At 30.7% G+C, this 27,872-nt stretch overlaps 3 long non-coding RNA genes across 3 annotated transcripts in view; 1 reads left to right on the plus strand and 2 right to left on the minus strand.

The window, feature by feature from the left end:
* Positions 1-27,872, minus strand: part of LOC127070105 (uncharacterized) — an 83,686-nt gene that overhangs the window by 55,467 nt on the left and 347 nt on the right. The gene's annotated exons all lie outside the window — the stretch shown is intronic.
* On the plus strand, positions 12,234-14,197 carry LOC127070218 (uncharacterized). Its single transcript, XR_007784366.1, has 3 exons — positions 12,234-12,325; positions 13,628-13,746; positions 14,151-14,197. It is a non-coding gene; the product is annotated as an uncharacterized LOC127070218 (long non-coding RNA).
* LOC127070141 (uncharacterized) lies at positions 18,626-27,088 on the minus strand. The gene is made up of 8 exons (XR_007784222.1): positions 27,074-27,088; positions 25,850-25,976; positions 25,236-25,492; positions 24,923-25,096; positions 24,656-24,838; positions 24,235-24,576; positions 19,799-19,998; positions 18,626-19,742 (listed from the first exon to the last, which is right to left on the minus strand). It is a non-coding gene; the product is annotated as an uncharacterized LOC127070141 (long non-coding RNA).

A 27,872-nucleotide genomic window follows, 5' to 3' on the forward strand; every position in this document is an offset into this window, starting at 1 on the left:
ATTAGTAGAGGGACATAGAACTATCTTCGTTAGTCATTTTTAAGTTGATTGCATATTGTTTTTCATTTGAGTCTTCCGAGAATTTGCATAGATGCCTACAAGATTGAGGATCAACATCTTTTAATGCATTTCAATGATTACGATAGATTGATATATAGATTAGATATTTATGACAAGCTTTCTTCTTTTACACCACTTCATTGCTTTTTGTTTCTATTAGTAGAAAATTATATAAAATAAAATATAATATAATTATAATTATATAAAAAAGTTTCCTTTATAATACACGGACGTCTATATCATCAGGATCAGAAGTGTTACAGTTCTTTGGTTTTATGCAACTTGATATGGGAAACCAATTTCTATGGCCATTGTCTCCAAAGCAATAAGAATATGATACGATCAAATTAGAAATTTAAAGCAGAATTTTCACAAATTTTTCTATTATAATTATTACTCGCCGCTAATCAAGATAATGAAAAATTACTTACAGCAGATTGCCAGGAATAGAATATACTCGTCGTAGTCATTAATATTCCTCTTTACTGGTTCCTTGAATTATGTGCTCGACTCTCCTGGACGTGTATATTTCTATCCTCTTGATATTTTATTCTGTTAAACACACTTCAGAGTTTTCTGAAAATATCAAAAATGTTCAATTAATCTTTTACTATATTTTCTCAGCATCCTAATTATTTATTTAAAAATTAGGATCCATATTCAGAATTTTATTTTTATCAGAAAAAATGTCAGAATCTCTTTAAAACATTCTGAAATGAACTTTCGTTTCAAGCAAATGGATGAAAAACAATAACTAATAGGTTTGATCGCCAAAGCAAATGAAACCAGTTCGGTTGCGGATATGTGTCTCTCATAGACAATTCGTCTCTACGTTCGTCTCTTTGTATTCTTATCATGGACTCATGCATCTCTATTCTAATTGATTAGCTGCCCGGCAAACAAGCAATTACTAGTTTTAGACAAGTATTAAAGAGCGATATTAATGGCTACGACGAGTATGTTCTATTCCTGGCAAACCACTTAGTTTGTTGGACTCGTCAACAGGTAGTATCATTGAGACAGGAAATACGGAATAATTTCGCGAAATATCAAGCACATGTGCAACAGTTGGCTCCATATACGATTATCCGATTGGTTCGTATAAATGTCTAAAATGAAGTATCCTAATTCCGATAATCCTAATTACGCTTTCTCCTCGGTTTAATTTTAAACAATAATTCAAAATTATGCAACAAGTAAAATATCAATCACTGGTAAAATATAATATCTAATAATAGTAAAAATAAGTTAACCATAGCATGAAAAAATAGTAAGAAACTACGCAATTTTTTATAATCTACTATAAAACAATATATCGTAGTATTGGATATGAACTTGTATAAAATAGGGCATAACATAACGTTACTAATATAAACTCATAGACACATATATAAAATTATCCTATTGTCTATAACATACAATATAAAGAACACAATCTGATGAAAATGAATCTTCGCGTTAGTTATTCAGAAATTTAAATAAGGTGCAACTTATCAAGAACATAAAGAAAAATACGAGCGAATCCCATTATCGAATCCAGTTATGCAGCCAATGTTCAGGTACTACGGTTTATATACTAATCATCTTTTCTTTCTTAGAGTTTTGTCTGGACACGATGTTGCCTCGATTAAAAATAAATTACTCTCAGTTTTGTCGATTAGCTTTTAATTTTTTCCTTTTTTTTTTTCGTTGAATTTTGTCTACATATTCGGAAGAAGTAAATATTTATCAAAAATTGAATTTCTAATGATGCATCCTAAACAAATATATGAAAATATGAATTCAATACCAACTGATTCACTTTCCTAGTACACACTCGTTCGCTTCTTTTCTTCTTGAATTTAAATTTCTTTTTTCACTTTCTTATCTTTCAATTTTCTTTTTCAACTTACATCTATTTATATCCATCTTAATTTAAGAAAGGGCAAGGATAATTCACGAAATAATAAATAAATATATAAATAAATAAGTTCGTAGATGGCCTTCATTACGTATAACATAAGTAAGTCATTGTAAAATTGATATACGTTTCTGAATGGAATTTTCTTTATTCTTTTCAGTCGAAAGGCGAATTCAATACATCCGTTATTACATATATGTATCGACTTATATCTACATATATGTACACTTGTGTATCTATGTATTTTACAATGCCTTACTTATGCTATATATTTTATAGGCCAATTACGAACTTATTTACTTATATATTTCTCTATTCTTTCGTCAATTATATGTGCCATTTTAAAAATTAAGAAGGATATAAATAGATGTAAGTTGATAAAGAAAATTGAAAGATAAGAAAGTGAAAAGAGAAATTTAAATTAAAGAAGAATAGAAACGAACGAGTATGTACTAGAAAAGTGAATCAGTTCATATCGAATTCATATTTTCATATATTCGTTTAGGATGCATCGTTAGAAATTCAATTTTTGATAAATATTTACCACTTAGACACGATGTTGCCTCGATTAAACATAAATTGCTTCAAGTTTTGTCGATTAGCTTTTAATTTTTTTCTTTTCTTTTCGTTGAATTTTGTCTTCATATTCGGAAGAAGTAAATGTTTATCAAAAATTGAATTTCTAATGATTCTAAACCAATATATTTCTAAACCAATAATTGATTTCTAAACCAATATATGAAAATATGAATTCCATATCAACTGATTCACTTTCCTAGTACACACTCGTTCGCTTCTTTTCTTCCGTAATTTACATTTCTTTTTTCACTTTCTTATCTTTCTATTTTCTTTTTCAACTTACATCTATTTATATCCTTCTTAATTTTTAAAATGTCACATATAATCGACGAGATAATAGATAAATATATAAGTAAATAAGTTCGTAATTGGCCTATAAAATATATAGCATAAGTAAGGCATTGTAAAATACATAGATACACAAGTGTACATATATGTAGATATGAGTCGATACATATATGTAATAATGAATGTATCGAATTCGCCTTTCGACTGAAAAGAATAAAGAAAATTCCATTCAGAAACGTAGTAGATAAAAGAGAAAATATATAAATTAATTTTAAACAGAATGTAATGAACTTACTAAGTAATAGGGAATATAATTGTGCTTCCATTTGTAATTAGAACTTTTAGAACTATTTGTAAGAAAACAGGTAGTACTTAATGAGGCATTACGATTCATAGATTGAAACACACTTTTATAACAACCCTATAGTTAGAAAAACATGGAATCATGTATCTCTATTCTAATTGGTTAACTGACCGGCAAAGAAGCAATATAACTGGTTTCAGACATGCAACTCAACTGATATGTTTGACTCGTCAATCGATAGTATCACCGAATTACCAAATACGGAAAAATATCACGAAATATCCAACACGTGTGCAACAGTTGGATCCATAAACGATTATTCGATTGGTTCGTATAAAAGTCTAAAAAGAAATACCCGAAAAACCTAATTACGCTTCCTTCTCAGTTTAATTTTATACCATAATTCAAAATTATGCAACAAGTAAAATGTCAATCACTGGTAAAATATAGTAACTAATAATAATAAAGATCAGTTAACCATAGCATGAAAAAATAGTAAGAAACTATGCAATTTTCTATAATCTACCATAAAACATATTATCGTAGTATTGGAATTGAACTTGTATAAAATAGGGCATAACATAACGACAGTAATATAAACTCATAGATAGATATAAAAAATTATACTATTGTGTATAGCATGCAATGTGGAACAGAATCTTATGATAATGGATCCTCGCATTAAATATTATAAAATTCAAGTATGATTCTACTTATCAAGAACTTGAAAAATGTATCGGGTGATTCCCAAAATCGATTTCAAATATGCGGCCAATTTTCAGATACTACGGTTTGTATGCTAATCATCTTTTCTTTCTTGGAGTTTCGTCGCTTTGGACTCTTTACCGTATCGATTAAATGTTAATTGCTCTAAGTTTCGTCGAATAGCTTTTAGTTTCTTGTTTTTTTGTTAAATCTTGTCTCCATATTTAGAAGAAGCACGTATTTATCAAAAATGGAGGATCCATCTATGCCAATATAAACAAATATAGGAAAATATGAAATTGAGAATGAGTCCACTTACCTAGTACATATAAGCTTGCTTCTTTTCTCGATGTCTCTTTTCTTCTTTAATATTAACTTGATTTTTTATTTTGACTTATTTTTCAATTTTCTTTTTAATTTTACATCCGTGGTTTACTGATGTTCGTATGACATATATGTATACACATATGTGTATATATATACATATATATATCTTGAAACCTCCAGGAAGTTGCTTGTAGGACGATTCGAAACAGAATAAATAGTTTATTCAACTTCCGCGGACGGCTCCTAATATCTTTTATATTGACTTGAGCATGCGCTGTTTCGTTTAATCCCCTCTTTTTCATATGTTCACGAGGGTAACATCCCCAATTATCTCTTCACAATATTACCAACAATTTTGGATCGATATTACCGTAAAGGGGAGATTTCTGTTTGCTTTTATCTCTGTTTTTTCTTCTTGATCCTTTTTTCTCCATTTGATTCCCCATGTGATTCTCCATACTCGTATCTTTTCGATCATTTCACGATGTAAAAATCGAATTGCGTTTATCTACTTTCCGATGAGGAAAATTTTTTCGGCATTTAATTATTCATATTTATTTATTTTGTGCGAAGAGAATGTTGACATTACCAAGTAAGTAGAATTCAGAATATTGTATTTAAAAGAATGGTAATCTCAGGGAAAATCTCTTCCTACAATATTTATAACTGATGATTTGTGCGATGTAAATCGGTTGACCGAATAACGGCTAGAAAGAAGTATAATAGATCTTTTCTATGTTGGGGGAAATATTATGTAAATGTTTATTATATGTACGCTTATTGAGATATTTAATCATCCGAGTAATACATCAGGAAAATGCTGAATAAATTAGAAATATTATGTTACTAGATATATAATGATGTCGTTGCTGTACTGAGTTATACGTAATGAGAAATGAACGATTCGATTAAGGTAACATTTTCCGAGGAACTAATTAGTTTGGAATATATGAAATATCAGATAATTGGCAGTATAAGTGGATCGTTCTTTGAAATTTTCCTGTCGGGAATTAATTTTTCGGAAAAAGTATTCCTTCATATGAAAGAACTAAATTAGTTGTGGTACATCGATCTGCTAATTAATTAATGCAGCTAAATAGCTAATTGAAGTACACTGCTAATCGTATTATCGCATTGGCTGCTTAGTTTAATAAGAGGAGAACGAACGACAAAATACCTTTCTTCTTTTGAAAAAATACCTTTCTTCTTTCGAAAAAATACCTTTCGTCAAAATAAGCGAGGAGATATACGCACGCACACCCACAGAACCGCGGACATATTCCCACTTACATGCTCTAGCGCGGATGAGAGAATATAAGAGCATCAGTGTGTGGAGAAAGATAATAACAAATTGTTTAACACGAACGTACACGACGATACGTATGGAAGAACGTAACGCATACATGCCTTTTCATTAAATCTCAATCGTAAGATATTTGCGCTACGTCATAATTTAGTTCGTCCAAATACCTATATTTCTGAAAAACGTACATTATACATTATTTTTAAGTACATGACGTGAATATTCTGACAAATAATTTGGAACATTGAACCAAACACTTCTTCTCTTTTTAATTATATTGAATAATAATATAAACTGACGGTATAACGATGACACGGTGAGATAAACGTACTCTACATATTAACGCATAATTTAAAAGCGTGTCCGGGCTAACGTTATTATCCCGAAGAACAATGAATACTTTGATCGTATACACAGCTTTGATCATTTTCAATGATAAAGCTGCCTGAGTACCATTTCAGTTCCATTTGAATCCAGATTCCCTTTGCAACGGCAAACAAACCTACGATAAATCTTTCCCATAACACTCCATTATATCCTCTATCTAAAGCCACTTACCTTTGAATCCTTTCAATAACGTATATTCCATATCCTCGTATCACCATATGAATGAAGCTTTGTAATACAGCGCTATTTTAATTGACGATTACCTTGAGGCAATACTTTGAGGATCGTCGTCAACACCATTATAAATGTTTGTCCTCTTCTTCCTCTTCTTCCTCTTCTTCCTTGTTAATTGCAACCACGTAATGAAGACGCTATGGAACATAATTATGCGGATCACGTTTGTAAAGGAAATGCCTTCCTTTCGAATCCAGCACGTTGATTATTACTACAGCTAAGAAATAGCAAATATGTTTAGGAAATCGTCGATAATCGTTGATAGTAAAATGCCGCCGATCGTTATTATATAATTCAGTGTCCGCACATAAGATATATGGATATGTATTTTTCTGTTCTTCCTTTTTTTAAATTCGAGTTATAATATAAAGCGGCATGTCATTGCCTAAAAACTGTAACAAGGATCTAAAAATATTAAAGCACAATCTTTTTAGGTGATAACACTGGTGAACAACTTCGAACGTCAATTTCTTGACATTCCATAATAGATGATGAATATGTTTTTGACGTAGGATTCTTTGAAAATATTCTCTTATAAATGTATTTGTTCCTGTAAGGTACTATATATTAGGATCATAATAAAAAAGCAGATACTCCTCGTTCTGGTCACTTCGCACACCATATTATTTTTATAATGACCAAAAAAGATATTGTTTACATGAACAACATCTTTGGCTGATTTTGTCACATAGGAATTAAAAATATGTATATTAACGCCCGCAAGATATTTTTGTTATGAGAGAATATTAATAAGAGAATTAATTTCGTTTCATGGAATGTGAATATTTGGTAGGGTGAGATCAATAAAAATAAAGCAGAAGCATTTGTGACAATATTCTGTTATGGAATATGGATATGGTAGTAAAACAGAAATCATAATATGTCAAATTAAAAGAGATCGTTAGAGAAGTCTTAATTAATTTCATCTTCTACCTTTTCGTCTGTGAAAGCAATAAAGATGCATAGAATGTAAAAACTCTGTTTGTTCGGCACCCTCTCGGATGTTAACTGTCAGCAAATAGATGGTAATTTTTTGCGCAATCGTGGTCCATCGACTTACGTAATATAATATATCGTGACCGTGGAACTAACCAATATATTGTAATGATATTTAATTTATATGAATTTGTAGATATTGAAGAGCATATTTCATTACAAAATATTATCCCTTATAATTTTCTACGATATCTGTGATAAGCTTTGCAGGATTTTCATCCTTATCATCATCTATGAGATTTTTCCTGTTTTCATATTCGGTGGTATTACTATTATTGTTACCGTTCTTTTCTGGATTTATACTAGTCTTTTTGAAATTGCTCTTCACTATTTATATCTTATATCATGTAATGTAGTCGTGTTTGTACACTTTGTCATTGTCCTAATAAAAAAAAAAAAAAATGAGTAAATGAATGCGTTGAAAATTTCTTTCTACCTCTAATTGTATGTTACGAAACGACCAAACGATATATACCCAAAGAATATAATTTTTCTGATTTTCGGACTGATTAGTCCAGGGATCTACTTATCTACTCGAAGCTTCATTACGGACTGGTGTCAGCTTTAAAAATCTCTTACTCCAGTTTTAGGATCGGTTGTTTACTTTATCAAATTACCTAACGAACAGAGAAAGAACATTGTTAGCTAGAGAATTGAAATTTAGGAAGTTTAGGAATGATTCTCGTCTATAGAAATCACTCCTTCGTTAACTTTTCAAAAAATATCATGTAAGTGAATACCATATATTTACATACTAAAAATAATTGCTATCTGTATATAATTCAGACGTCCTAAAGAATATTTTCACAACCTATCAATCTGTTAGTACGATTTCAATATTCTCACTATTTCTTCTCCGGGAGAACCTCACGCTTATTTAATGAATCTCGAGGAATCATTGTTTCCATCGCAACATTCGTTTATATCATCGCTCTTGGATAAATTTATAAGTGGCCATTTGTATACAATTTATTACATAATTCCAATTATATATTATAGAAATGAAAATAATTCTCTTTACCCATACCATTTTAATTATTAATTAAAATGCGTTTAGAAGAAGCCGCTGTACGATTTAAAAGGAATCATCTGATATATTTCTGGTAATTATACAATTAAAATGAATGAATGTGTATCAGAAGTCTTAACTAATCTACGAATTTTTAATTATTTCGGAGATATACGAGACGAAACGGAGGAGAAAGCAGTTACTATAGACCAGAAATATTGCAATGGAGCCTAATTGATTGCTAATTGTAATTCCTTCCAAAGAAGATACACGAAGTTCAATTACGCTCAATGTGATAATTAAACATTCGACGTCCCAAGTGACATACATTTACATTGTCAGTTCCTGTTCTTCCGTACATCCGACGATACGTCCAACAGGGATAGTGAAAATGCCCGACCATCAATCCAAATAGGATACGAGAACACTTTCCTTTGTAGCCTTATATCTAAATTGTAAATCAATCAATGGTGTGTTTATCGAGTGGTAAGATATCTTCATTATTTAATATAAAATCTATACCATAGGTATATTTTCTAATAATTTAATGAATTTTTACATAGATTTTATGAGGGCGACGAATGTATTTGTATTTCTAAGAGAATTCTTTTCAAATCTTTCACGTGATATGAAACCCAAGTTGGCGAGAGAAGCATGGTATATGGAGACAATGTGACGCCATTGCTAGCGCATTATTATACCAATCATCGATCTTGATATTGGATTTTAATAAACGAGATGAGATATAAGTAACTTGTCACGTATATTATCCAATTTTCCATATGAATTTCATCTTCTATAATATAACGCATTGGATCGTGAAAGCAGAAGAGTGGTTCAAGAAGAAGTTGAAAAATCTAATCGAAGAAAGAACACCGTTAGCTGTTGCTCATAGATTAAGTGTTCTTAAATCTTCTGATATTGGTTGATTGCGACATGATGGTACTATAAATGTAGGTCTAATAATGAATTATCACTATTTTACACGTTTGATTAATATGTTTATTTATTGGAAACTAGATTGGATTAAAATTTCGCTAAGTAGATACATGTCGAAGAACTTTAAACGGAAATGAAAGTAGTTAATTTTTTTATCGTAAATAATTTCTTCGAAGAAAATGTACATTGAATTTAAGTTTATCGTAATATATCGAAGTAAAGAACGAACATTTTCTTTTAAATACAAATATATGGCAGTATACACTCCTTAAATAGGGTATATATGAAAATTTATCTCAGTTAGCTGTAATACTACATTTATATACACATACTATGTGTGCTTAATGAGTACCTTAACTTCATAATACATATCATAATACATTCGCCTATAATTTGATTCGTATATCTCTAAAATAGATCCAAATTCGTAGATTAGTTAAGACTTATCAAAGTCATTCGTTCATTTCAATCGTATAACTATCGAAAATAAATCAGATGAAGCCTTTTAAATGCTACAGCAACTACTCCTAAACGCAACAAAATAATAATTAAAATGCTATGAATCAACAGAATCAATTTCATTTCTATAATATAGAAATGAAATTTTCTACTAAATCTAATCGTGTTTAAACCGTTTGTATTACTTGTAAAGCTGTTCTCTGGGACGTATAATAGCTAGGGATTATTTCGCGTATGACACACATTTGCGTATTACTGGATCGAAAATCACAGAAGGAATGACTTCCCCTGGCGAAGTTAATCTCATGTCGTCCCGTGAGACCAAGCTTTCTAGATTCTAATTCTCTAATTAGAACGCATGGGGATAAAAAATTTCCCCTCTTCTATAATTATGTAATTATATATATTTTATTATGTTATTATATATACTCTATGTTCAAACGAAATTATCTCATGTATCTTGGAATCTCCTAATGAGAATCTTATATATATCTTATAATAGAATCTAATAATAATTCGTCTCTTTTTTAATTAAAATAATCACATAAAACTGTAATTACTTGTAATATAATTAATTATTATAATAATAATTATTGTAATTATCAAGACTAATTCCTATGAAATTAATCGGATATTCATATACGAAATTCGCAATGTTTCTTCTTTCGTAAGTCCAACTTATACTTAAAAATAGTATTCTAATATTATTAGATACTAATGGTATCACAATTTTCGTATCATGTAAATACTACGTAATTCTTATCGTCAACAGTTCTGTCGTAAGAAAATTTTTTCGTCGAAATTTATATCTACTTCCATATTACTTGAAAACATTTTCTCAAAATATTACGATCTGTTTTTGTAAACAAATGCATATTGCTCCAATTATCGAAGAGTTCATTTCTGTTATTATTCTAATAATAATAAAAACATGTACTATAATAATAAAAAACATGTATTCGGAGAAAATCTTTCGTCATATTTCTTTGCTTCCTAATATTACGTTCTTACCTTTCACGTATTTTCCCTCCAAGGGAACCACACAATTAGTTAATCAAGAAATGGTCAAATTACCAGGATATATGAAAAGAATATCAGTCGGTTTTACAAAAAAGAAGTACGGTCACAACGGTCCGAGGGCTTCTCTAAACCACTTAAAGAGAGTGATAAGGACTTATCTGCAATGGCACGCGAATACGCCACGTACGATGCAGTGATATTTGATGGAGTAAACAAGCAATCATAAAACTGAGGAGAGATTTTCGAAGCTAAACTCACTTCGTATTGAAACTTCGAGTGGAATAGATAGATAACTGGACTAATAAGTCGAAAAATCAGAAAAGTAATATTCTTTTGGTTAATATCTTTTCGTGATTTCGTAATATACAATTTCAGACTACCAATCCGTTTACTTACTTATTTCTTTTTCATTAAGAGAATGGCAAAATTGAAAAAATGCATACGCTATACGACAGTCAATCAAAGCTTCCTATTCTGCGTTTGAAAGGGCCGTAATGGATATGAGTGGGGGAAATGGATTTGTCGACCAATTCCTTTTCATTCGACTTAGTATTACCCTTTCATGTTAACCAGCATATAAAATAATCCACATCGCCGAACTGCCTATTAACAACTGCATAGTAACAAACATTTCTACCTCGATAAATTCATTGCGTCCTACCAAAGGTTGATATTTAATGAAAAGGAATTAATTGTATTGCTGATATTTTCTCATAATAAAAATATCTCGTGAACGTTATCATACACATTTTTAATTGCGATCTGTCAAACGTCGGCTTAAAATGATATTTATACGAACAATATTTTTTCCGATTTCTTTTTTTCGTAATAAAAATTGTATAATCGGTGAAGTGATCGTTATGAAAAGTATCTAATCGTCCTTTGAACTTTGCAATTTTTTTTTTTTAAATTCATCAACGTTGACATGATGCTTTAGGTCAATGAACGAATTTTAAAAAATGAGGAAAAGGATACTGACCCGTATATCTCATGCATACATTAAATTACACGTATCATTCGGTGATATTTTATTATCTCAGATTATAAGCGTGTTCCAAAATTTTTTTAATGCTTCTAGGGAATACCATAAATCATTATGCTGGAAAAATCGTCCTTATTTCTAACTTACTTGTGATACCTTATTTTATACCCTATACATCAAATGTTCGATATAAAACAAAAAGGAAAATAGGAAGGAAAAATTTATAATGACCATAACGACGGACCTTCTCGAGATCGTTATAGTCCTGTTTCACTATGTCTCTTTTGAATGGTGGTACGAGGCTAGGGAATATATCCCTTCAAAGGATCAAAAGTTAAGCAGGTTCAGTAAGAGGATATAATCGATTGCGTTCGGAAAGGCCCTTCAAAGGGAGGTTTGACGGTTCATGCCGATCGTGAGTCAAAGTGGAATTTTTGCTCTAATGAGGGTATATTTTCTCGTAAAAAAGAAGATTTCATCAGGGAATCTTTTTGAGTTACATCTTGCTCCTCAGAACGATTTAACGCAGTCGAAAAAAGAAAATGAAGATCCATCATACCGTTAACAGTGTTGTTGGATATCGAACTAATGTTAATTTGGGTAGCAATTAGAAAATTATAGATACCATAATAACATTTATTCCAATGCCACGTGTGAGATTAGGAATGGCAAGGAAAATATTCGGGCGATTAACGATAATTCTAAAAAGGAAGTTCGGCGAATCAATGTTGGAAAGAAGAGGAAGAGAAAAGTGATGGAGGAGATGAAGAAGTCGAAGATGGGGATGAAGAGCATGAGTCCACCCTCGTCTACAAAATCGAGATGATACTAAGGTAGGTTTAACTTTCAAAATGATTAAATCTGTAGGGACGTTGGAAAAATTAAATATTGTTCCACGTTTACGTCACCTTGTCATCCTTATTCCATCAATTTAAATTAAGTAATCATTCGATTAAATGGAAAGTAGAAGAAATATTAAATTAATTTTCTTAATTGTTTGTCACAACATTCACATCGTGTACATAAAAATATTTAATTAGCGTTTTAAAGTAATATTGGAATTCAACGAATTAATTTATTACGAATTAATTATTTCTTGTTAGCACGTTTTGATAACTATTTAATGAAAACGCATATGCGTGTTACAATCTTCTCTCGTTAAATATCTTCGTATTAAATGATTCATCATTATTTTTCTCCGTTCATGAGTGCTCTTCTCCGCGCTTGGATACATCAAGCGGTCAGGAACAAGTGCGCGGTCTATAAGCGTACATCTGTCTGATTTGAAAAGAACAGGAAAGGTATTTTTTCATTTGTTTTCCCCTTATCAAACCACACAAACATCTGGATGATAAAATGCTCTGTACAACTCAATTATCTACCTAAATCCTTCATTTAATTACTCGGTTACATCTTTTGCAGAACCATATACGCGTCGTTGATTTAATTACTCCGTTCGAACGAATACATTTTCCTAGAAATTTGCTCCTGATGGGAGAACTGAAAACAATGATCCATAATATCTCTAGTTATCTAACATTTCATATATTATGTTCCAAATTAATCAATTCCTAGGAAGATATTTTATTTGTCAATTTTTATTTGAGAACTGTTTATTTTTATTACGTATAACCGAGCACAGCGATTTTTCTCTGAATAGGCGCACATAGAATCTAACACATTTATAATTTTCTTGCAGCTTAGTAAAGATCTATTATACTTCTTTCTAGCCATCGTAATTCGGTCAATAGATTTCAATTCGGTCAATGTCAACATTCTCTTCGCACAAAATAAATAAATATGAATAATTAAATGTCAAAAAAATTTTCCTCGGGAAGTAGATAAACGCAATTCGATTTTTACATAGTGAATCACATGTGGAATCAAATGGGGAAAAAAGAATCAAAAAGAAAAAAAAGAAATAAAAGCAAAAAGGAAAGTTCCCGTAAACGGTAGTATCGATCTAAAATTATTGCTAACATTATAAAGAGATAATCGGGGATATTAGCTTCGTGAATATATAGAAAAGAGAGGGTTAAACGAAACAGCGCATGCTCGAGTCGATATAAGAGATGTTGCTAGCCATCCGCGGAAGTTGAATAAACCGTTTATTCCGTTTCGAATCGTGCTACCAGCAAGTTCCTGCGAGTGTCCAAATAATATTCCAAACAGAAACGATTCAGAATAATATATAAGCTCCTGACCAGTGAAAATAGTGGATAGTATCTAGAAGATTCTGCAGAACACACTATCGGTTAGTAAAATGTTTTTTGAATTTTATATCGTTTAATATTAACGTTTTATACTGTATTTTATACAATTTTGTGTTCAATGCTATACTGCTTATAATATACTATACTTTATAATATACTGACATATTCTTTTATAATATAGTATAGAAAGTTGTATATCTTATTATTATTTTACACTATACATTACACCGTGCAGGTTTTCTTGGGTATATTATTGTATAATATTAAACAATATATTATAATTCGAGTTATTTGAACGAAAATTTAGTGAAATACTTGGAATAATATAAATATCACTTGGAATGTTAATATTTGAGTCTCCTTTTCTAATTATCGGATTGTTATAAAAGTTTGTTTCGATCTATGAATCGTAATGCTTCATTAAGTACTACTTGTTTTTTTACAGATAGTTGTAAAAGTTTTGATTATCAATGGAAGCACAATTATATTCCCTATTACTTAGTAAGTTCATTACATTCTGTTTAAAATTAATTTATATATTTTCCCTTTTATCCACTACATTTCTGAATGGAATTTTCTTTATTCTTTTCAGTTGAAAGGCGAATCAGATATATTCGCTGCTATATTTATATATTGGCCTACGTAACAATATATATACATTTTTGTGTATATTTAATTTGTAATATCCTACGTATCTTAAATATGATGTAAGTTGAAAAAGAAAATTGAAAGATAAGAAAGTGAAAATAGATATTTAAATTCAAGATAATTAGAAGCGAACGAGTGTGCATTAGGAAAGTGGATCAGTTGATATCGAATTCACATTTTCATATATTTGTTTAGGATACATCATTTGTAATCAAATTATTGATAAACATTTACTTCTTCGGAATATGAAGACAAAATTGACCGAAAAAAAAGAAAATAATTAAAAGTTAATCGAAAACTTGGAATAATTTATTTTTAATCGAGGCAACATCGTGTCCAGATAAAACTCTAAGAAAGAAAAGATAATTATCGGATAAACCGTAGTACCTGAACATTGGCTGCATATTTGGATTCGATAATGGGAATCGCTAATAATATTCTTTATTTTCTTGGTAAGTTGCATCTTATTTAAATTTTATAGTAACTAACGCGAAGATTAATTTTCATAAGATTTTGTTCTTTATATTGCATGCTATGGACAATAGGTTAATTTTATATCCTATCTATAAGTTATATTAGAGACGCTACGTTATGCATTATTTTATACAACTTCATATCCAATACTACGATATATTGTTTTGTAGTAGATTATAGAAAATTGCGTAGTTTCTTATTATTTTTTCATGCTATGGTTAACTTATTTTTATTATTATTAGATACTATATTTTACGTGTGAATTATCTTTTACTTGTTGCATAATTTTGAATTATTGTGTAATATTACACCGAGGAGAAAGCCTAATTAGGGGTTATCGAAATTAGGATATTTCTTTTTAGACATTTATACGATCCAATCGTATAATCGTATATAGAGCCAACTGTTGCGCATCTGTTTGCTATTCCGTGATATTATTCCGTATTTGCTATCTCAATGATACTACCTGTTGAAGAGTCTAACAAACTAGGTGAATTGCTTGTCTAAAACTAGTAATTGCTTATTTGCGGGTCAGCTAATCAATTAGAATAGAGATGCATGATTCCATGATAAGAATACAAAGAGACGAACGTAGAGACGACTTGTCTTCCGGAGATATATCCGCAACCGAACCGATTTCATTTGCTTTTGCGATGAAACCTATTAGTTTTCGTTTTCAATTATTATACCATCCGTTTGCGTGAATCTAAAGTTCATTTCAGAATGTTTTAAGGAGATTCTGACATTTTTTCTGATAAAAATAAAATTTTGAAAATGGACTCAAATTTTTGCATAAATAATTTGGACGCTGATTGGGTATATTAATAGATTAATTGAATATTTTTTATATTTTCGGAAGACTGAAGTATGTTTAACAAAAAAAGATATTTAAGACATCAAAATTTTTTCAGGATCAATATTTATTAATGTCAATATGAAAATCATTCCATTGTAATAGTTCCAATAGAACTATTCGGAAGGAGTAAATTAAAAATATTTGAATGTTCATATATGTGATATATACTATTGATATTATCGTTATTGACATCAGTATTCATATGATGGAGCTTCTCGGAAAAATTAGTAAGACAGATCTAGCGAAATAATTATATCGATCTTCGTTTATATCAGTATATGTGTACGTACTTATTTCTAATTTTTGTTCGTAGATGATTGTGATAATTGTTCCTTTTCACGTAGTAATTGTTTCACACGATCGAATCGACGGAGGAAATATAGAAATTTGTATAAAGAGAAATAGAAGGAAAAAGGTTTTTGACGCGGTGTTACCACAGATTGTTGAAAGTTGATATTCCAAATGCAAGTCGAAAAGAGTCAATTGTAGAACAGAAGGAAATTATTAGAGAAAAATAATAATGGCTGCTATATACATCCATTCCTGGCAAAATACTGTAAGTAATTTTTCATTTTCTTCATTAATGAGTAATAATTATAATAATAAAATTTGTGAAAATTCTGCTTTAGTTTTCTAATTGGATCGTTTTGTAGTCTCACTGCTATGGAGACAATGATCACAGCGATTGGCTTCCCATATCATGTTGCATAAAACCAGAGAACTTTAACACTTTTGATCCTAATGGTGCATACGTTGCTGTTTTATTAAGGAAACTTAGTAAAATATTTGCAATAATATAAAAACACGTTTGGATGTTAACATTTAACAGTCTCCTATTTTAATTAATTAGGGTTATTACAAAAGTGTATTTCATTCGATCAATAGTGATATGATACTACGTCTTAAGAGTTATCATGAATTGTACCTTCCAAAATCTTTAATAATAATAATTTGCTTAATTACGTTTATTCATAGAGGGAGGCACAGCCATTTTCGCTAATTCATTACATTTTTTTACAATTACCTTAAAGAAAAACTTATTCAATTTTTTCTTATGTACACGTAGGTGAATGTAAATTTCTTCATTCTTTGCAGGCGGCAGCGAAAGAACTTCGATGTTTATTCGTCGGAGTACAAAGAACTGATCTGGTAACTCCAAATCTAAAAGTCCAAGTCAATCATTTGTTGATTTTACACGCTACCAACAACTGCCATTTTTCAATTTAAGTCTAATAGAAAATAAATTAAAATTGTTTGATATACCGTCTGTGTTCCATAGCATGTAATGTTTAGCGAAATCTACTATTGCTTAAACAGTGAATAGTTTAACTCGTCGTTCATTTATATCGTTTAAATGAGTTTAAAATTAGCAAAAGTATTAAGTTTGAAGTTTTCACCTTTATAAAGTGAGGCGAAGCGTCAGTCATTCCAATGTTCGTTTTTATTGACATCACACGCAGCTACGAAACTCAGATGCAAGTATTCCAATATGAAAATCATAAATTATTTAAATTTTAGCTTAAAGTTATTTTATGTTATTCGCGCGTTACGATCTTCGTAATATTTAAGCGAATATACTATCGTTTAAATATTACGGTTATGAAAGTAATTCAAAGGGTTAAAAAGTGCAAAGGGTTAAAAAGAAAAATAATTGTTACAAAGTAGCCTGAAAAAAAAGCAAACAAATATGTATTCAGAAAGTATTACAATTTCATATTCTCTATGTTTGCGATATATGTAAACTGGATTTTTGATTTATATTTATTTTTCTCTTAATTTTTCAGAAATTCTCTCAAAAATTTATTAATCCTGCTCGGAAGAAAGATAAATAAGCATAAACTTTCATTTCTTGAATGAATTCTGAATACCTATTTATTTGCTTTTTTCTTTTGTTCTTTTCTTTTTAATTAAAATTCCTTTTTTTAATTTATTTTATGGTTTAATTTTCTTTTTCATCGTAAATTGATTTATATACTTAGAGATGCATACGCCGAGATAAATAGTTTATCATAATATATTAAATATATATGTTGACAATTATATAAATATGTATGTATACAAATGTGTTTAATTGTTATACTATTATGTTATATGTGTGTTTGTGTGTGTATGTTTAAACACACATACACATAAAGTCTGTATATAAGAATAAGTGTTATACGAAATTATAGCTAATGTAAATTTTAACAGTATGTAATAAACTTAAAAGCAACTACAAAAATAGTTCTATGTCCCTTTATCATTAATTATGTTTTAGGCAACTGACTCTTGAAAATAAATTATCCTTGACTAATGCATTCAGATTGATAGATCGAAACAAAAAAAAAATACTAATATGATTTATTTTATCGAGAGCATCTTGTTTAAAATGATATGTACGATACACTTATCATTATGCCGCCTGATCGGGGGCTTATGTATTCTTTTGGATTTTCCCTCTCTTGAATCTTCCAAGAACTTGCATGGAAGACTACTAGATTCAGTATCAACATCTTTAATCCCTTTCAATGAATACAATAAATTCAAGTATCAAATAAAGGTTTTCCTATCATTTATTTCTGTCATTATTTTTCATTCATTAACGAGATATTATGTCATCCACGGTTATCTCCTTACAATGCTACCAATAATTTTGAAATGAAACTATCGTAAATGGTAAACTTTTTTTTTATTTTTATCCTTCTTTTCTCTTTTTGATTCCTTCTCTGCTTTTGATTCCTCCTTTTTGGAGAGTGAACATTTCTTCGTATTTATTTATTGATATTTATTCATTTTTCGAGAAAAACACAATGACATTGCCTAGAAAGTAGCGCCACGTCGATCAGTTAGTCGAATAACGATAAATAAAAAAAAGTATGATAGATCTCTATTACGTTAGGCACTGTATTATATCAGTATTATATTATATCTGTGCTTATGGAGAAATTAAATCATTCGGATAATGCATTCGCAAAATACAAATATTATTTTACTAGAAATATAATAAAATCACTGCTACACTCGGTTATACGTAATAAATAATAAATGATTGCAGAAATATAATTTTTTCATAAGAACTAACTAGTTTAGAGCATAATATACGACATACAGCACAATACAATATACGCAACGTTGTATATAGTGCATAATTAGTTCATTCTTTCGTTCTTCGCTCGGAAATAAATTTTTAGGAAAATCTACTCGCTCGTATGAAAGAATTGAATCAGATACGTGGTGCATTGCTTTTCAAAAGACTTAACTGGCTAGTTAAATGATGCAGTTAAATAATAATAATAAAGTAATTGAATTAATTTTTCGGGAAAAGTATTCGTTCGTATGAAAGAACTAAATTAGTTGTGGTACATCGATCTGCTAATTAATTAATGCAGCTAAATAGCTAATTGAAGTACACTGCCAATCGTATTATCCCATTGCCTGCTTAGTTTAATGAAAGGAGAACGAACGACAAAATACCTTTCCTCTTTTGAAAAAATACGTTTCGTCAAAATAAGCGAGGAGATATACGCACGCACACCCACAGAACCGCGGACATATTCCCGCTTACATGCTCTAGCGCGGATGAGAGAATGTAAGAGCGTAAGTGTGTGGAGAAAGATAATAACAAATTGTTTAACACGAACGTACACGACGATACGTATGGAAGAACGTAACGTATACATGCATTTTCATTAAATCTCAATCGTAAGATATTTGCGCTACGTAATAATTTAGTTCGTCCAAATACCTATATTTCTGAAAAACGTACATTATACATTATTTTTAAGTACATGACGTGAATACTCTGACAAATAATTTGGAACATTGAACCAAACACTTCTTCTCTTTTTAATTATATTGAATAATAATATAAACTGACGGTATAACGATGACACGGTGAAATAAACATACACTACATATTAACGCATAATTTAAAAGCGTGTCCGAGCTAACGTTATTATCCCGAAGAACAATGAATACTTTGATCGTATATGAAGCTTTGATCATTTTCAATGATAAAGCTGCCTGAGTACCATTTCAGTTTCATTTGAATCCAGATTCCCTTTGCAACGGCAAACAACCCTACGATAAACTTTTCCCATAACACTCCATTATATCCTCTATCTAAAGCCACTTACCTTTGAATCCTTACAATAACGTATATTCCATATCCTCGTATCACCATATGAATGAAGCTTTGTAATACAGCGCTATTTTAATTGACGATTACCTTGAGGCAATACTTTGAGGATCGTCGTCAACACCATTATAAATGTTTGTCCTCTTCTTCCTCTTCTTCCTCTTCTTCCTTGTTAATTGCAACCACGTAATGAAGACGCTATGGAACATAATTATGCGGATCACGTTTGTAAAGGAAATGCCTTCCTTTCGAACCCAGCACGTTGATTATTACTACAGCTAAGAAATAGCAAATATGTTTAGGAAACCGTCGATAATCGTTGATAGTAAAATGCCGCCGATCGTTATTATATAATTCAGTGTCCGCACATAAGATATATGGATATGTATTTTTCTTTTCTTCCTTTTTTTAAATTCGAGCTATAATATAAAGCGGGATGTCATTGCCTAAAAACTGTAACAAGGAACTAAAAATATTAAATAACAACCTTTTTAGATGATAACACTGTGAACAACTTTGAAAGTCAATTTCTTGACATTCCATAATAGATGATGAATATGTTTTTGACGTAGGATTCTTTGAAAATATTCTCTTATAAATGTATTTGTTCCTGTAAGGTACTATCTATTAGGATCATAATAAAAAAGCAGATACTCCTCGTTCTGGTCACTTCGCACACCCTATTATTTTTATTATGACCAAAAAAGATATTGTTTACATGAACAACATCTTTGGCTGATTTTGTCACATAGGAATTAAAAATATGTATATTAACGCCCGCAAGATATTTTTGTTATGAGAGAATATTAATAAGAGAATTAATTTCGTTTCATGGAATGTGAATATTTGGTAGGGTGAGATCAATAAACATAAAGCAGAAGCATTTGTAACAATATTCTGTTATGGAATATGGATATGGTAGTAAAATAGAAATCATAATATGTCAAATTAAAAGAGATCGTTAGAGAAGTCTTAATTAATTTCATCTTCTACCTTTTCGTCTGTGAAAGCAATAAAGATGCATAGAATGTAAAAACTCTGTTTGTTCGGCACTCTCTCGGATGTTAACTGTCAGCAAATAGATGGTAATTTTTTGCGCAATCGTGGTCCATCGACTTACGTAATATAATATATCGTGACCGTGGAACTAACTAATATATTGTAATGATATTTAATTTATATGAATTTGTAGATATTGAAGAACATATTTCATTACAAAATATTATCCCTTATAATTTTCTACGATATCTGTGATAAGCTTTGCAGGATTTTCATCCTTATCATCATCTATGAAATTTTTCCTGTTTTCATATTCGGTGGTATCACTATCACTGTTACCGTTCTTTTCTGGATTTATACATGTCTTTTTGAAATTGCTCTTCACTATTTATATCTTATATCATGTAATGTAGTCGTGTTTGTACACTTTGTCATTGTCCTAAAAAAAAAAAAAAAATTAGTAAATGAATGCGTTGAAAATTTCTTTCTACCTCTAATTGTATGTTACGAAACGACCAAACGATATATACCCAAAGAATATTATTTTTCTGATTTTCGGACTGATTAGTCCAGGGATCTACTTATCTACTCGAAGCTTCATTACGGACTGGTGTCAGCTTTAAAAATCTCTTACTCCAGTTTTAGGATCGGTTGTTTACTTTATCAAATTACCTAACGAACAGAGAAAGAACATTGTTAGCTAGAGAATTGAAATTTAGGAAGTTTAGGAATGATTCTCGTATATAAAAATCACTCCTTCGTTAACTTTTCAAAAAATATCATGTAAGTGAATACCATATATTTACACACTAAAAATAATTGCTATCTGTATATACTTCAGACGTCCTAAAGAATATTTTCACAACCTATCAATCTGTTAGTACGATTTCAATATTCTCACTATTTCTTCTCCGGGAGAACCTCACACTTATTTAATGAATCTCGAGGAATCATTGTTTCCATCGCAACATTCGTTTATATCATCGCTCTTGGATAAATTTATAAGTGGCCATTTGTATACAATTTATTACATAATTCCAATTATATATTATAGAAATGAAAATAATTCTCTTTACCCATACCATTTTAATGTTGAAGTTGAAAAATCTAATCGAAGAAAGAACACCGTTAGCTGTTGCTCATAGATTAAGTGTTCTTAAATCTTCTGATATTGGTTGATTGCGCCATGATGGTACTATAAATGTAGGTCTGATAATGAATAATCACTATTTTACATGTTTGATTAATATGTTTATTTATTGGAAACTAGATTGGATTAAAATTTCGCTAAGTAGATACATGTCGATGTACTTTAAACGGAAATGAAAGTAGTTAATTTTCTTATGATATCACAATTTTCGTTCCACGTAAATACTACGTAATTCTTATCGTCAACAGTTCTGTCGTAAGAAAATTTTTTCGTCGAAATTTATATCTACTTCCATATTACTTGAAAACATTTTCTCGAAATATTACGATCTTTTTTTTGTAAACAAATGCATATTGCTCCAATTATCGAAGAGTTCATTTCTGTTATTATTCTAATAATAATAAAAACATGTACTATAATAATAAAAAACATGTATTCGGACAAAATCTTTCGTCATATTTCTTTGCTTCAAAATATTACGTTCTTACCTTTCACGTATTTTCCCTCCAAGGGAACCACACAATTAGTTAATCAAGAAATGGTCAAATTACCAGGATATATGAAAAGAATATCAGTCGGTTTTACAAAAAAGAAGTACGGTCACAACGGTCCGAGGGCTTCTCTGCAATGGCACGCGAATACACCTCGTACGATGCAGTGATATTTGATGGAGTAAACAAGCAATCATAAAACTGAGGAGAGATTTTCGAAGCTAAACTCACTTCGCATTGAAACTTCTAGTGGAATAGATAGATAACTGGACTAATAAGTCAAAAAATCAGAAAAGTAATATTCTTTTGGTTTATATCCTTTCGTGATTTCGTAATATACAATTTGAGACTACCAATCCGTTTACTTACTTATTTCTTTTATTTATTAAGAGAATGGCAAAATTTCCAAACACGAGTGAGTTTCGTATCATAAGTAATACCGAAGAGGAATTCCAAGTAGACATTTATACGATTAGAAAAAATGAATATTAATAGGGAAGAAAACGAGAGAAGTGATAGTGGTGACATCAAGCAAAAAAAAACGGAGAGACCTCATATATACTGCGAGGGATGATAACATGGAAAGAGAATTCATTCAACATTTATCATAGACATCGTAGAAAATTATAAAGGACAAAATTATGATTTTTTTTGCAAAAATATATGATCCCCCCTGTCTCCAAATTCCCTTGTTAGCGGGTTTTGATCGGAACTTAACGATCTGCACTGACGTAATCGTCTCCTAGCTATCATCAAGCACCATCGTATTAAACGATTTATTATTATCTCTCTCCATGCACGTGCGCGCTTCCGTACGCCATTTCAAGTAGGGGCATTACAGCACGTGTCCGCGTACATCTCCTCTATTATTTGGAAAACAAGAAAGGTACTTTTTCATTACTTTTCCTCTCATTAAACCAAGCAAACAATTCGATGATAGGATTAGTGGTAAATGAATTATCTATTTGGCTGTATCATTTAGTACCCTGATTAGGTCTTTTGCAGATCGATGTACCATGACTGATTTGATTTTGATTCGTTTGAATGGGTACATTTTCCTAGAAAGTTACATCCCATTGGAGAATACAAAACAATAAACCCATTATACTCCTAGTTATCTAACATTTCGTATATTATGTTCCAAATCAATTCGTTCCTAAGAAAAAAATCTATTGTTTTGCAAAAGTAAGGATGTATCCAACGATGAATTTAATTGACAATTGTATTATACAGACGGTCTCCAATGGTATGCTTGGTCTGTGACAGGTAAATAAATGATTTTCTTATTATTACAATAAGAAAGGAGCACACTCCATCCCAGCCACCCTACCTGGCGCAGACAGGCGCGCATCAGAGCATACGTAGATGAAGAGAGATAATAACGAAAGGTCCTTGACGATAAGTACGGGAGAACGTATTAGGGACATCCATTATCATGAAATTCCTTTTAAAAGATACTAAAGAGGTCATTCGCGTTACCTAACAAATTATTCCTATCCAAATTTCAATAGCGATAATTGAATATTACGAATATTTTTTACGTACATGTAGTGAATACTATAATAAACAATTTGAAATATGGAATTCAGCAATTCTTCTTTTTTAATTGTATCGAACGATTATTTCATTTAAATCGGTGGAATAACGATGACGAGAACGTGGACGTTCTATTTCACGTATAATTTAAAAGTATTCCCCTGCTAACGTTATTACTTCCAAAAACGATGAATCTTTCGATCGTCCCTGTTGGTTAAATTATTTTGTATGATAAATACAAAGTTCCATTTGACTTACCATGTGACTCTTCTAATGCATGCAACGTCGAACGGCCCTTCGACAAATCATTCTCAGTAGAATCGCATAGACACTCCAGCTAAAGCCGCTCGCGGTTGGAACCTTTGAATGAAGTAAATCCCTCCCACCTCCTCGTATCACCGTCCCACGCTTTATAAGACAGCACCATATTGACTTTTCCAAATTTCGTCGTCAAGCACAAATGTTTTTTCTTCCTTTTCTTCTTCCTACTTATTCCCAATCACATATTGCATACATGAACAATAGCTAACGATGTTTCTGCCTTGGTTAGAATTTCCAACTGCTTTGTAAACCACTCTTCTGTATTCACCATCCAATGTGCTGTATTATAACAGATGAAATTAACATAGAAAAGTGGATAAGGTACGTGGCTAGTTACTTACATCTGATATTTTCGTACCTCCTTTATTAAAATTCAATATTGTAGTAGATGGTTGCTATAGTAATGTTCTAGCAATAGAAACATGTTGTTTTCATACACCAGATAGTAAGGTGCCTCTCTCACCAACTTGAGTTTCAGATTATTGGCAAGATTTGTAATAAATTCGTAAGCAGCATCAGCTACCTCCGCCGTTTTTACCATCTGACACATTAAATGACGAATAACAAGTAACGCAAAATTCTATGAAAAAAATATAGGAAATTTTATTCATTTATTATTATTTACCTCCTCTCCTTCATCAAGCATCTTGTTTCCTATATCGAATATTCTTTATTACAGCAGTTGAAAATTATAAGGATTCTTGATTTATATTAACATAATACCATTAAAATAGCTTAAGGTAAGAGACATAATACCTCACTCATCGATGAAAATACTCTGGTCGCCATGATAAAATCTCTGTAAAAATTCAATAAATTTTTATAAAACGTACCTATGATACAGATTTTATATTCCATATTACACTTTAGAATAAAAAATTTATATCTTATCTCTAAAATATCTTAATATTCGATAAACACAGCACTGATTGATTTACCATTTAAAAATAAGACTGAAGAGAAAAACGTTTTCATTTCCTAATCTGGTTGACGGTCGGATATTTGTCTTATCCACATAGGACATATCGTTTGATGTGTTTCATTTCGGATGTCGAATGTTTAATTATCACGTTGAACGTAGAAATCCATGTATCTTCTTTGAACGTAATTATAATTCAGATAGCGGTCAACTAGGCTCCTCAGCAATACTTCTGGGCTCTTGGAACTGCTTTCATCTTCGTTTAGTCTTGTATATCTATGAAATAAATTAAAATTCTTAGATTGGTGAAGACTTAGGGTAGACGTTCAATTGTTCATTGAAATTGTCCAGTCATCAAAGGTAAATCGGGCCACGCCATTTTTTGCGATATAAAGTACCTTCTACGAGAAACAACAAAATAGTAATTAGGATGTGATTGATCATAAAAATCAGTTTCATTTTCGTAATATAGTATTGAAATTTTATAATAAATTACTAACAAATACAGATAAATTTACTTTATATCGATAAGGAACAAAAGACTAGAAAGAATGAAGAAATTCTACCGTTTGAATTGCTCGTCAGTTAGAATTTGCGACGTATGAAGTATATACATGATAATTAAGCACTTACTTACGTATTACTCGTTCAAAAATTATCGAAAGGATGACTTCTGCAAGCGAGTTCCCTTCGCAAATCGCCATGTTAGATGACTGAGGTAATTTCTGAAGCCATGCGCGATGGAAAGGGTTATTACATTCTATGCAGATAATCAATACCACGTATTACCTGATAGAAAGAGCCGAAAAGACGCGGTACGGGAGGAAATAAATTTCACAATGTACTCCCATTAACTGGACAATAATTTTTTTTTTACCTTCCATTCCTTTCTCTATTTTAACGTTTTTTTCTTTAAAATTTACATATAGAAATTATATAAATAATTTTGCTAATCGGCTATTAATTTTTTCCCGCTTCTATCGTTAAAAATATTCATCTATAAGTATTAATTTGCAGCAAGAAATATTCCTTAAAACTTGTTTCGTAATATTACGTTCTATTCTCTTTGTATTAATTAAGTTAACAAGCTTCTTTCTTTTTTTATTACATAGTGATAATGAATATGTATTACATTAAATCATTCGTATTATTTATTTTCCTTTTCGCGTAATCCATTTGAATGCGTTTTACGCCGGACAATTACAACTTCCTATCCCGCCGTCGAAACAACCGGAAATAATAGTAGTGGGGGAAACGGATTTGTCGACCAATCTCTTTTAATTCGCCTTACTACTGCCCTCTTCTATTAATTACCATAAGAAATAATCCGCCATATAGCATAATTCCATATTGCAATGTTGCTTTTGTTTTGATTAATTCATCGCACTCTCCCAAGGGATAATATTAAATGAAAAGGAATACATTTTTCGTTGTCATTTTTTCATAATAAAAATATCTTGTGAACATTATTGCCGACATTTTTAATTACCACCTGACTAACTTTGGCCAAAAATGTTATTTATGCAAACAATACTTTCTTCCAATTTCTTTTTTCATAATAAAAATTGTATAATCGGCGAAATGATCGTTATGAGAAGTATCTAATCGTCTTTTGAAACTTTCAGTTTTTCCTTAAAATTCATCCACAGTGACGTGCTGTTTTATGTTATAGGTCGAATTTGAAAAAATGAGAAAAAGAAACGTTTCGTTCGATTTATATTGTATTAGTTAAGTTTATCCACGTTTTTCAAAATTTTTTTAATGTTTCTAGGGAATAACAAAAATCATCATGCTGAAAACAATAGCAAGGCATTTCCTTTTGAAATAAAGACGGTGACTCTAACTTATCCGTAATACCTTGTATAACGTGTTCGTCAGATGTTCGATATTAAACAGAAAGAAAAATAGGAAGACAAAACTTATAATGGTCACAACGAAGAACTTTCTCGAAATCGAAATAGTTCTGTTTCACTATGCTACTCTCGAATGGTGGTACGAGGCTAGGGAATATACTCCTTTCAAAGGATCAAAAGGTAAGCGGCTTCGGTCAGAGGGTATAATCGATTGAGTCCGGAAAGGTCCTTCGAAGGGACATCCAATGGTTCGTGCGGATCGTGAGTCAAAGTGAAATTTTTACTTTAATGAGGGTATATTCCTTTGTAAGAAAGAAGATTTCTTCGCGGAATCTTTTTTGATTACATCTTGTTCCACCCTCAGAAGAATTCAAAGCAGTCGAAAAGGGAAAATGGAGATCAATCCTAACGTTAACAGTGTTCTTGGATATCGAACTAATGTTAATTTGGATAGCATTTAGTTAGAAAGTTATATATACCGTAATAATATTTATTTCAATGCCATGAGTGAGATTAGGAACGGCAAAGAAAATATTAAGGCGATTAACATTATTCCAAAAAAGATTTGCGAATCCATGTCGAAGATGAAGAAGAAGAAAAAGGTGATACAGGGGATGAAGAAGTGGAAGGTGATTGTAAATATTATGTTCACGTTTAAAAATACCGAAATGAATTTAAGATAGGTTTAACTTTTGGAATGATTAAACCTGTAGATGTACAAAAGATTTATCGACTTGTTCCAAGTTTACGTCACCTCGTCATGGTTACTCCATCAAATTAAATTAAGTAATCATTCGATTAAA

The sequence above is a fragment of the Vespula vulgaris genome, chromosome 17 (genome assembly GCF_905475345.1).
Source record: "Vespula vulgaris chromosome 17, iyVesVulg1.1, whole genome shotgun sequence".
NCBI lineage: Eukaryota > Metazoa > Arthropoda > Insecta > Hymenoptera > Vespidae > Vespula > Vespula vulgaris.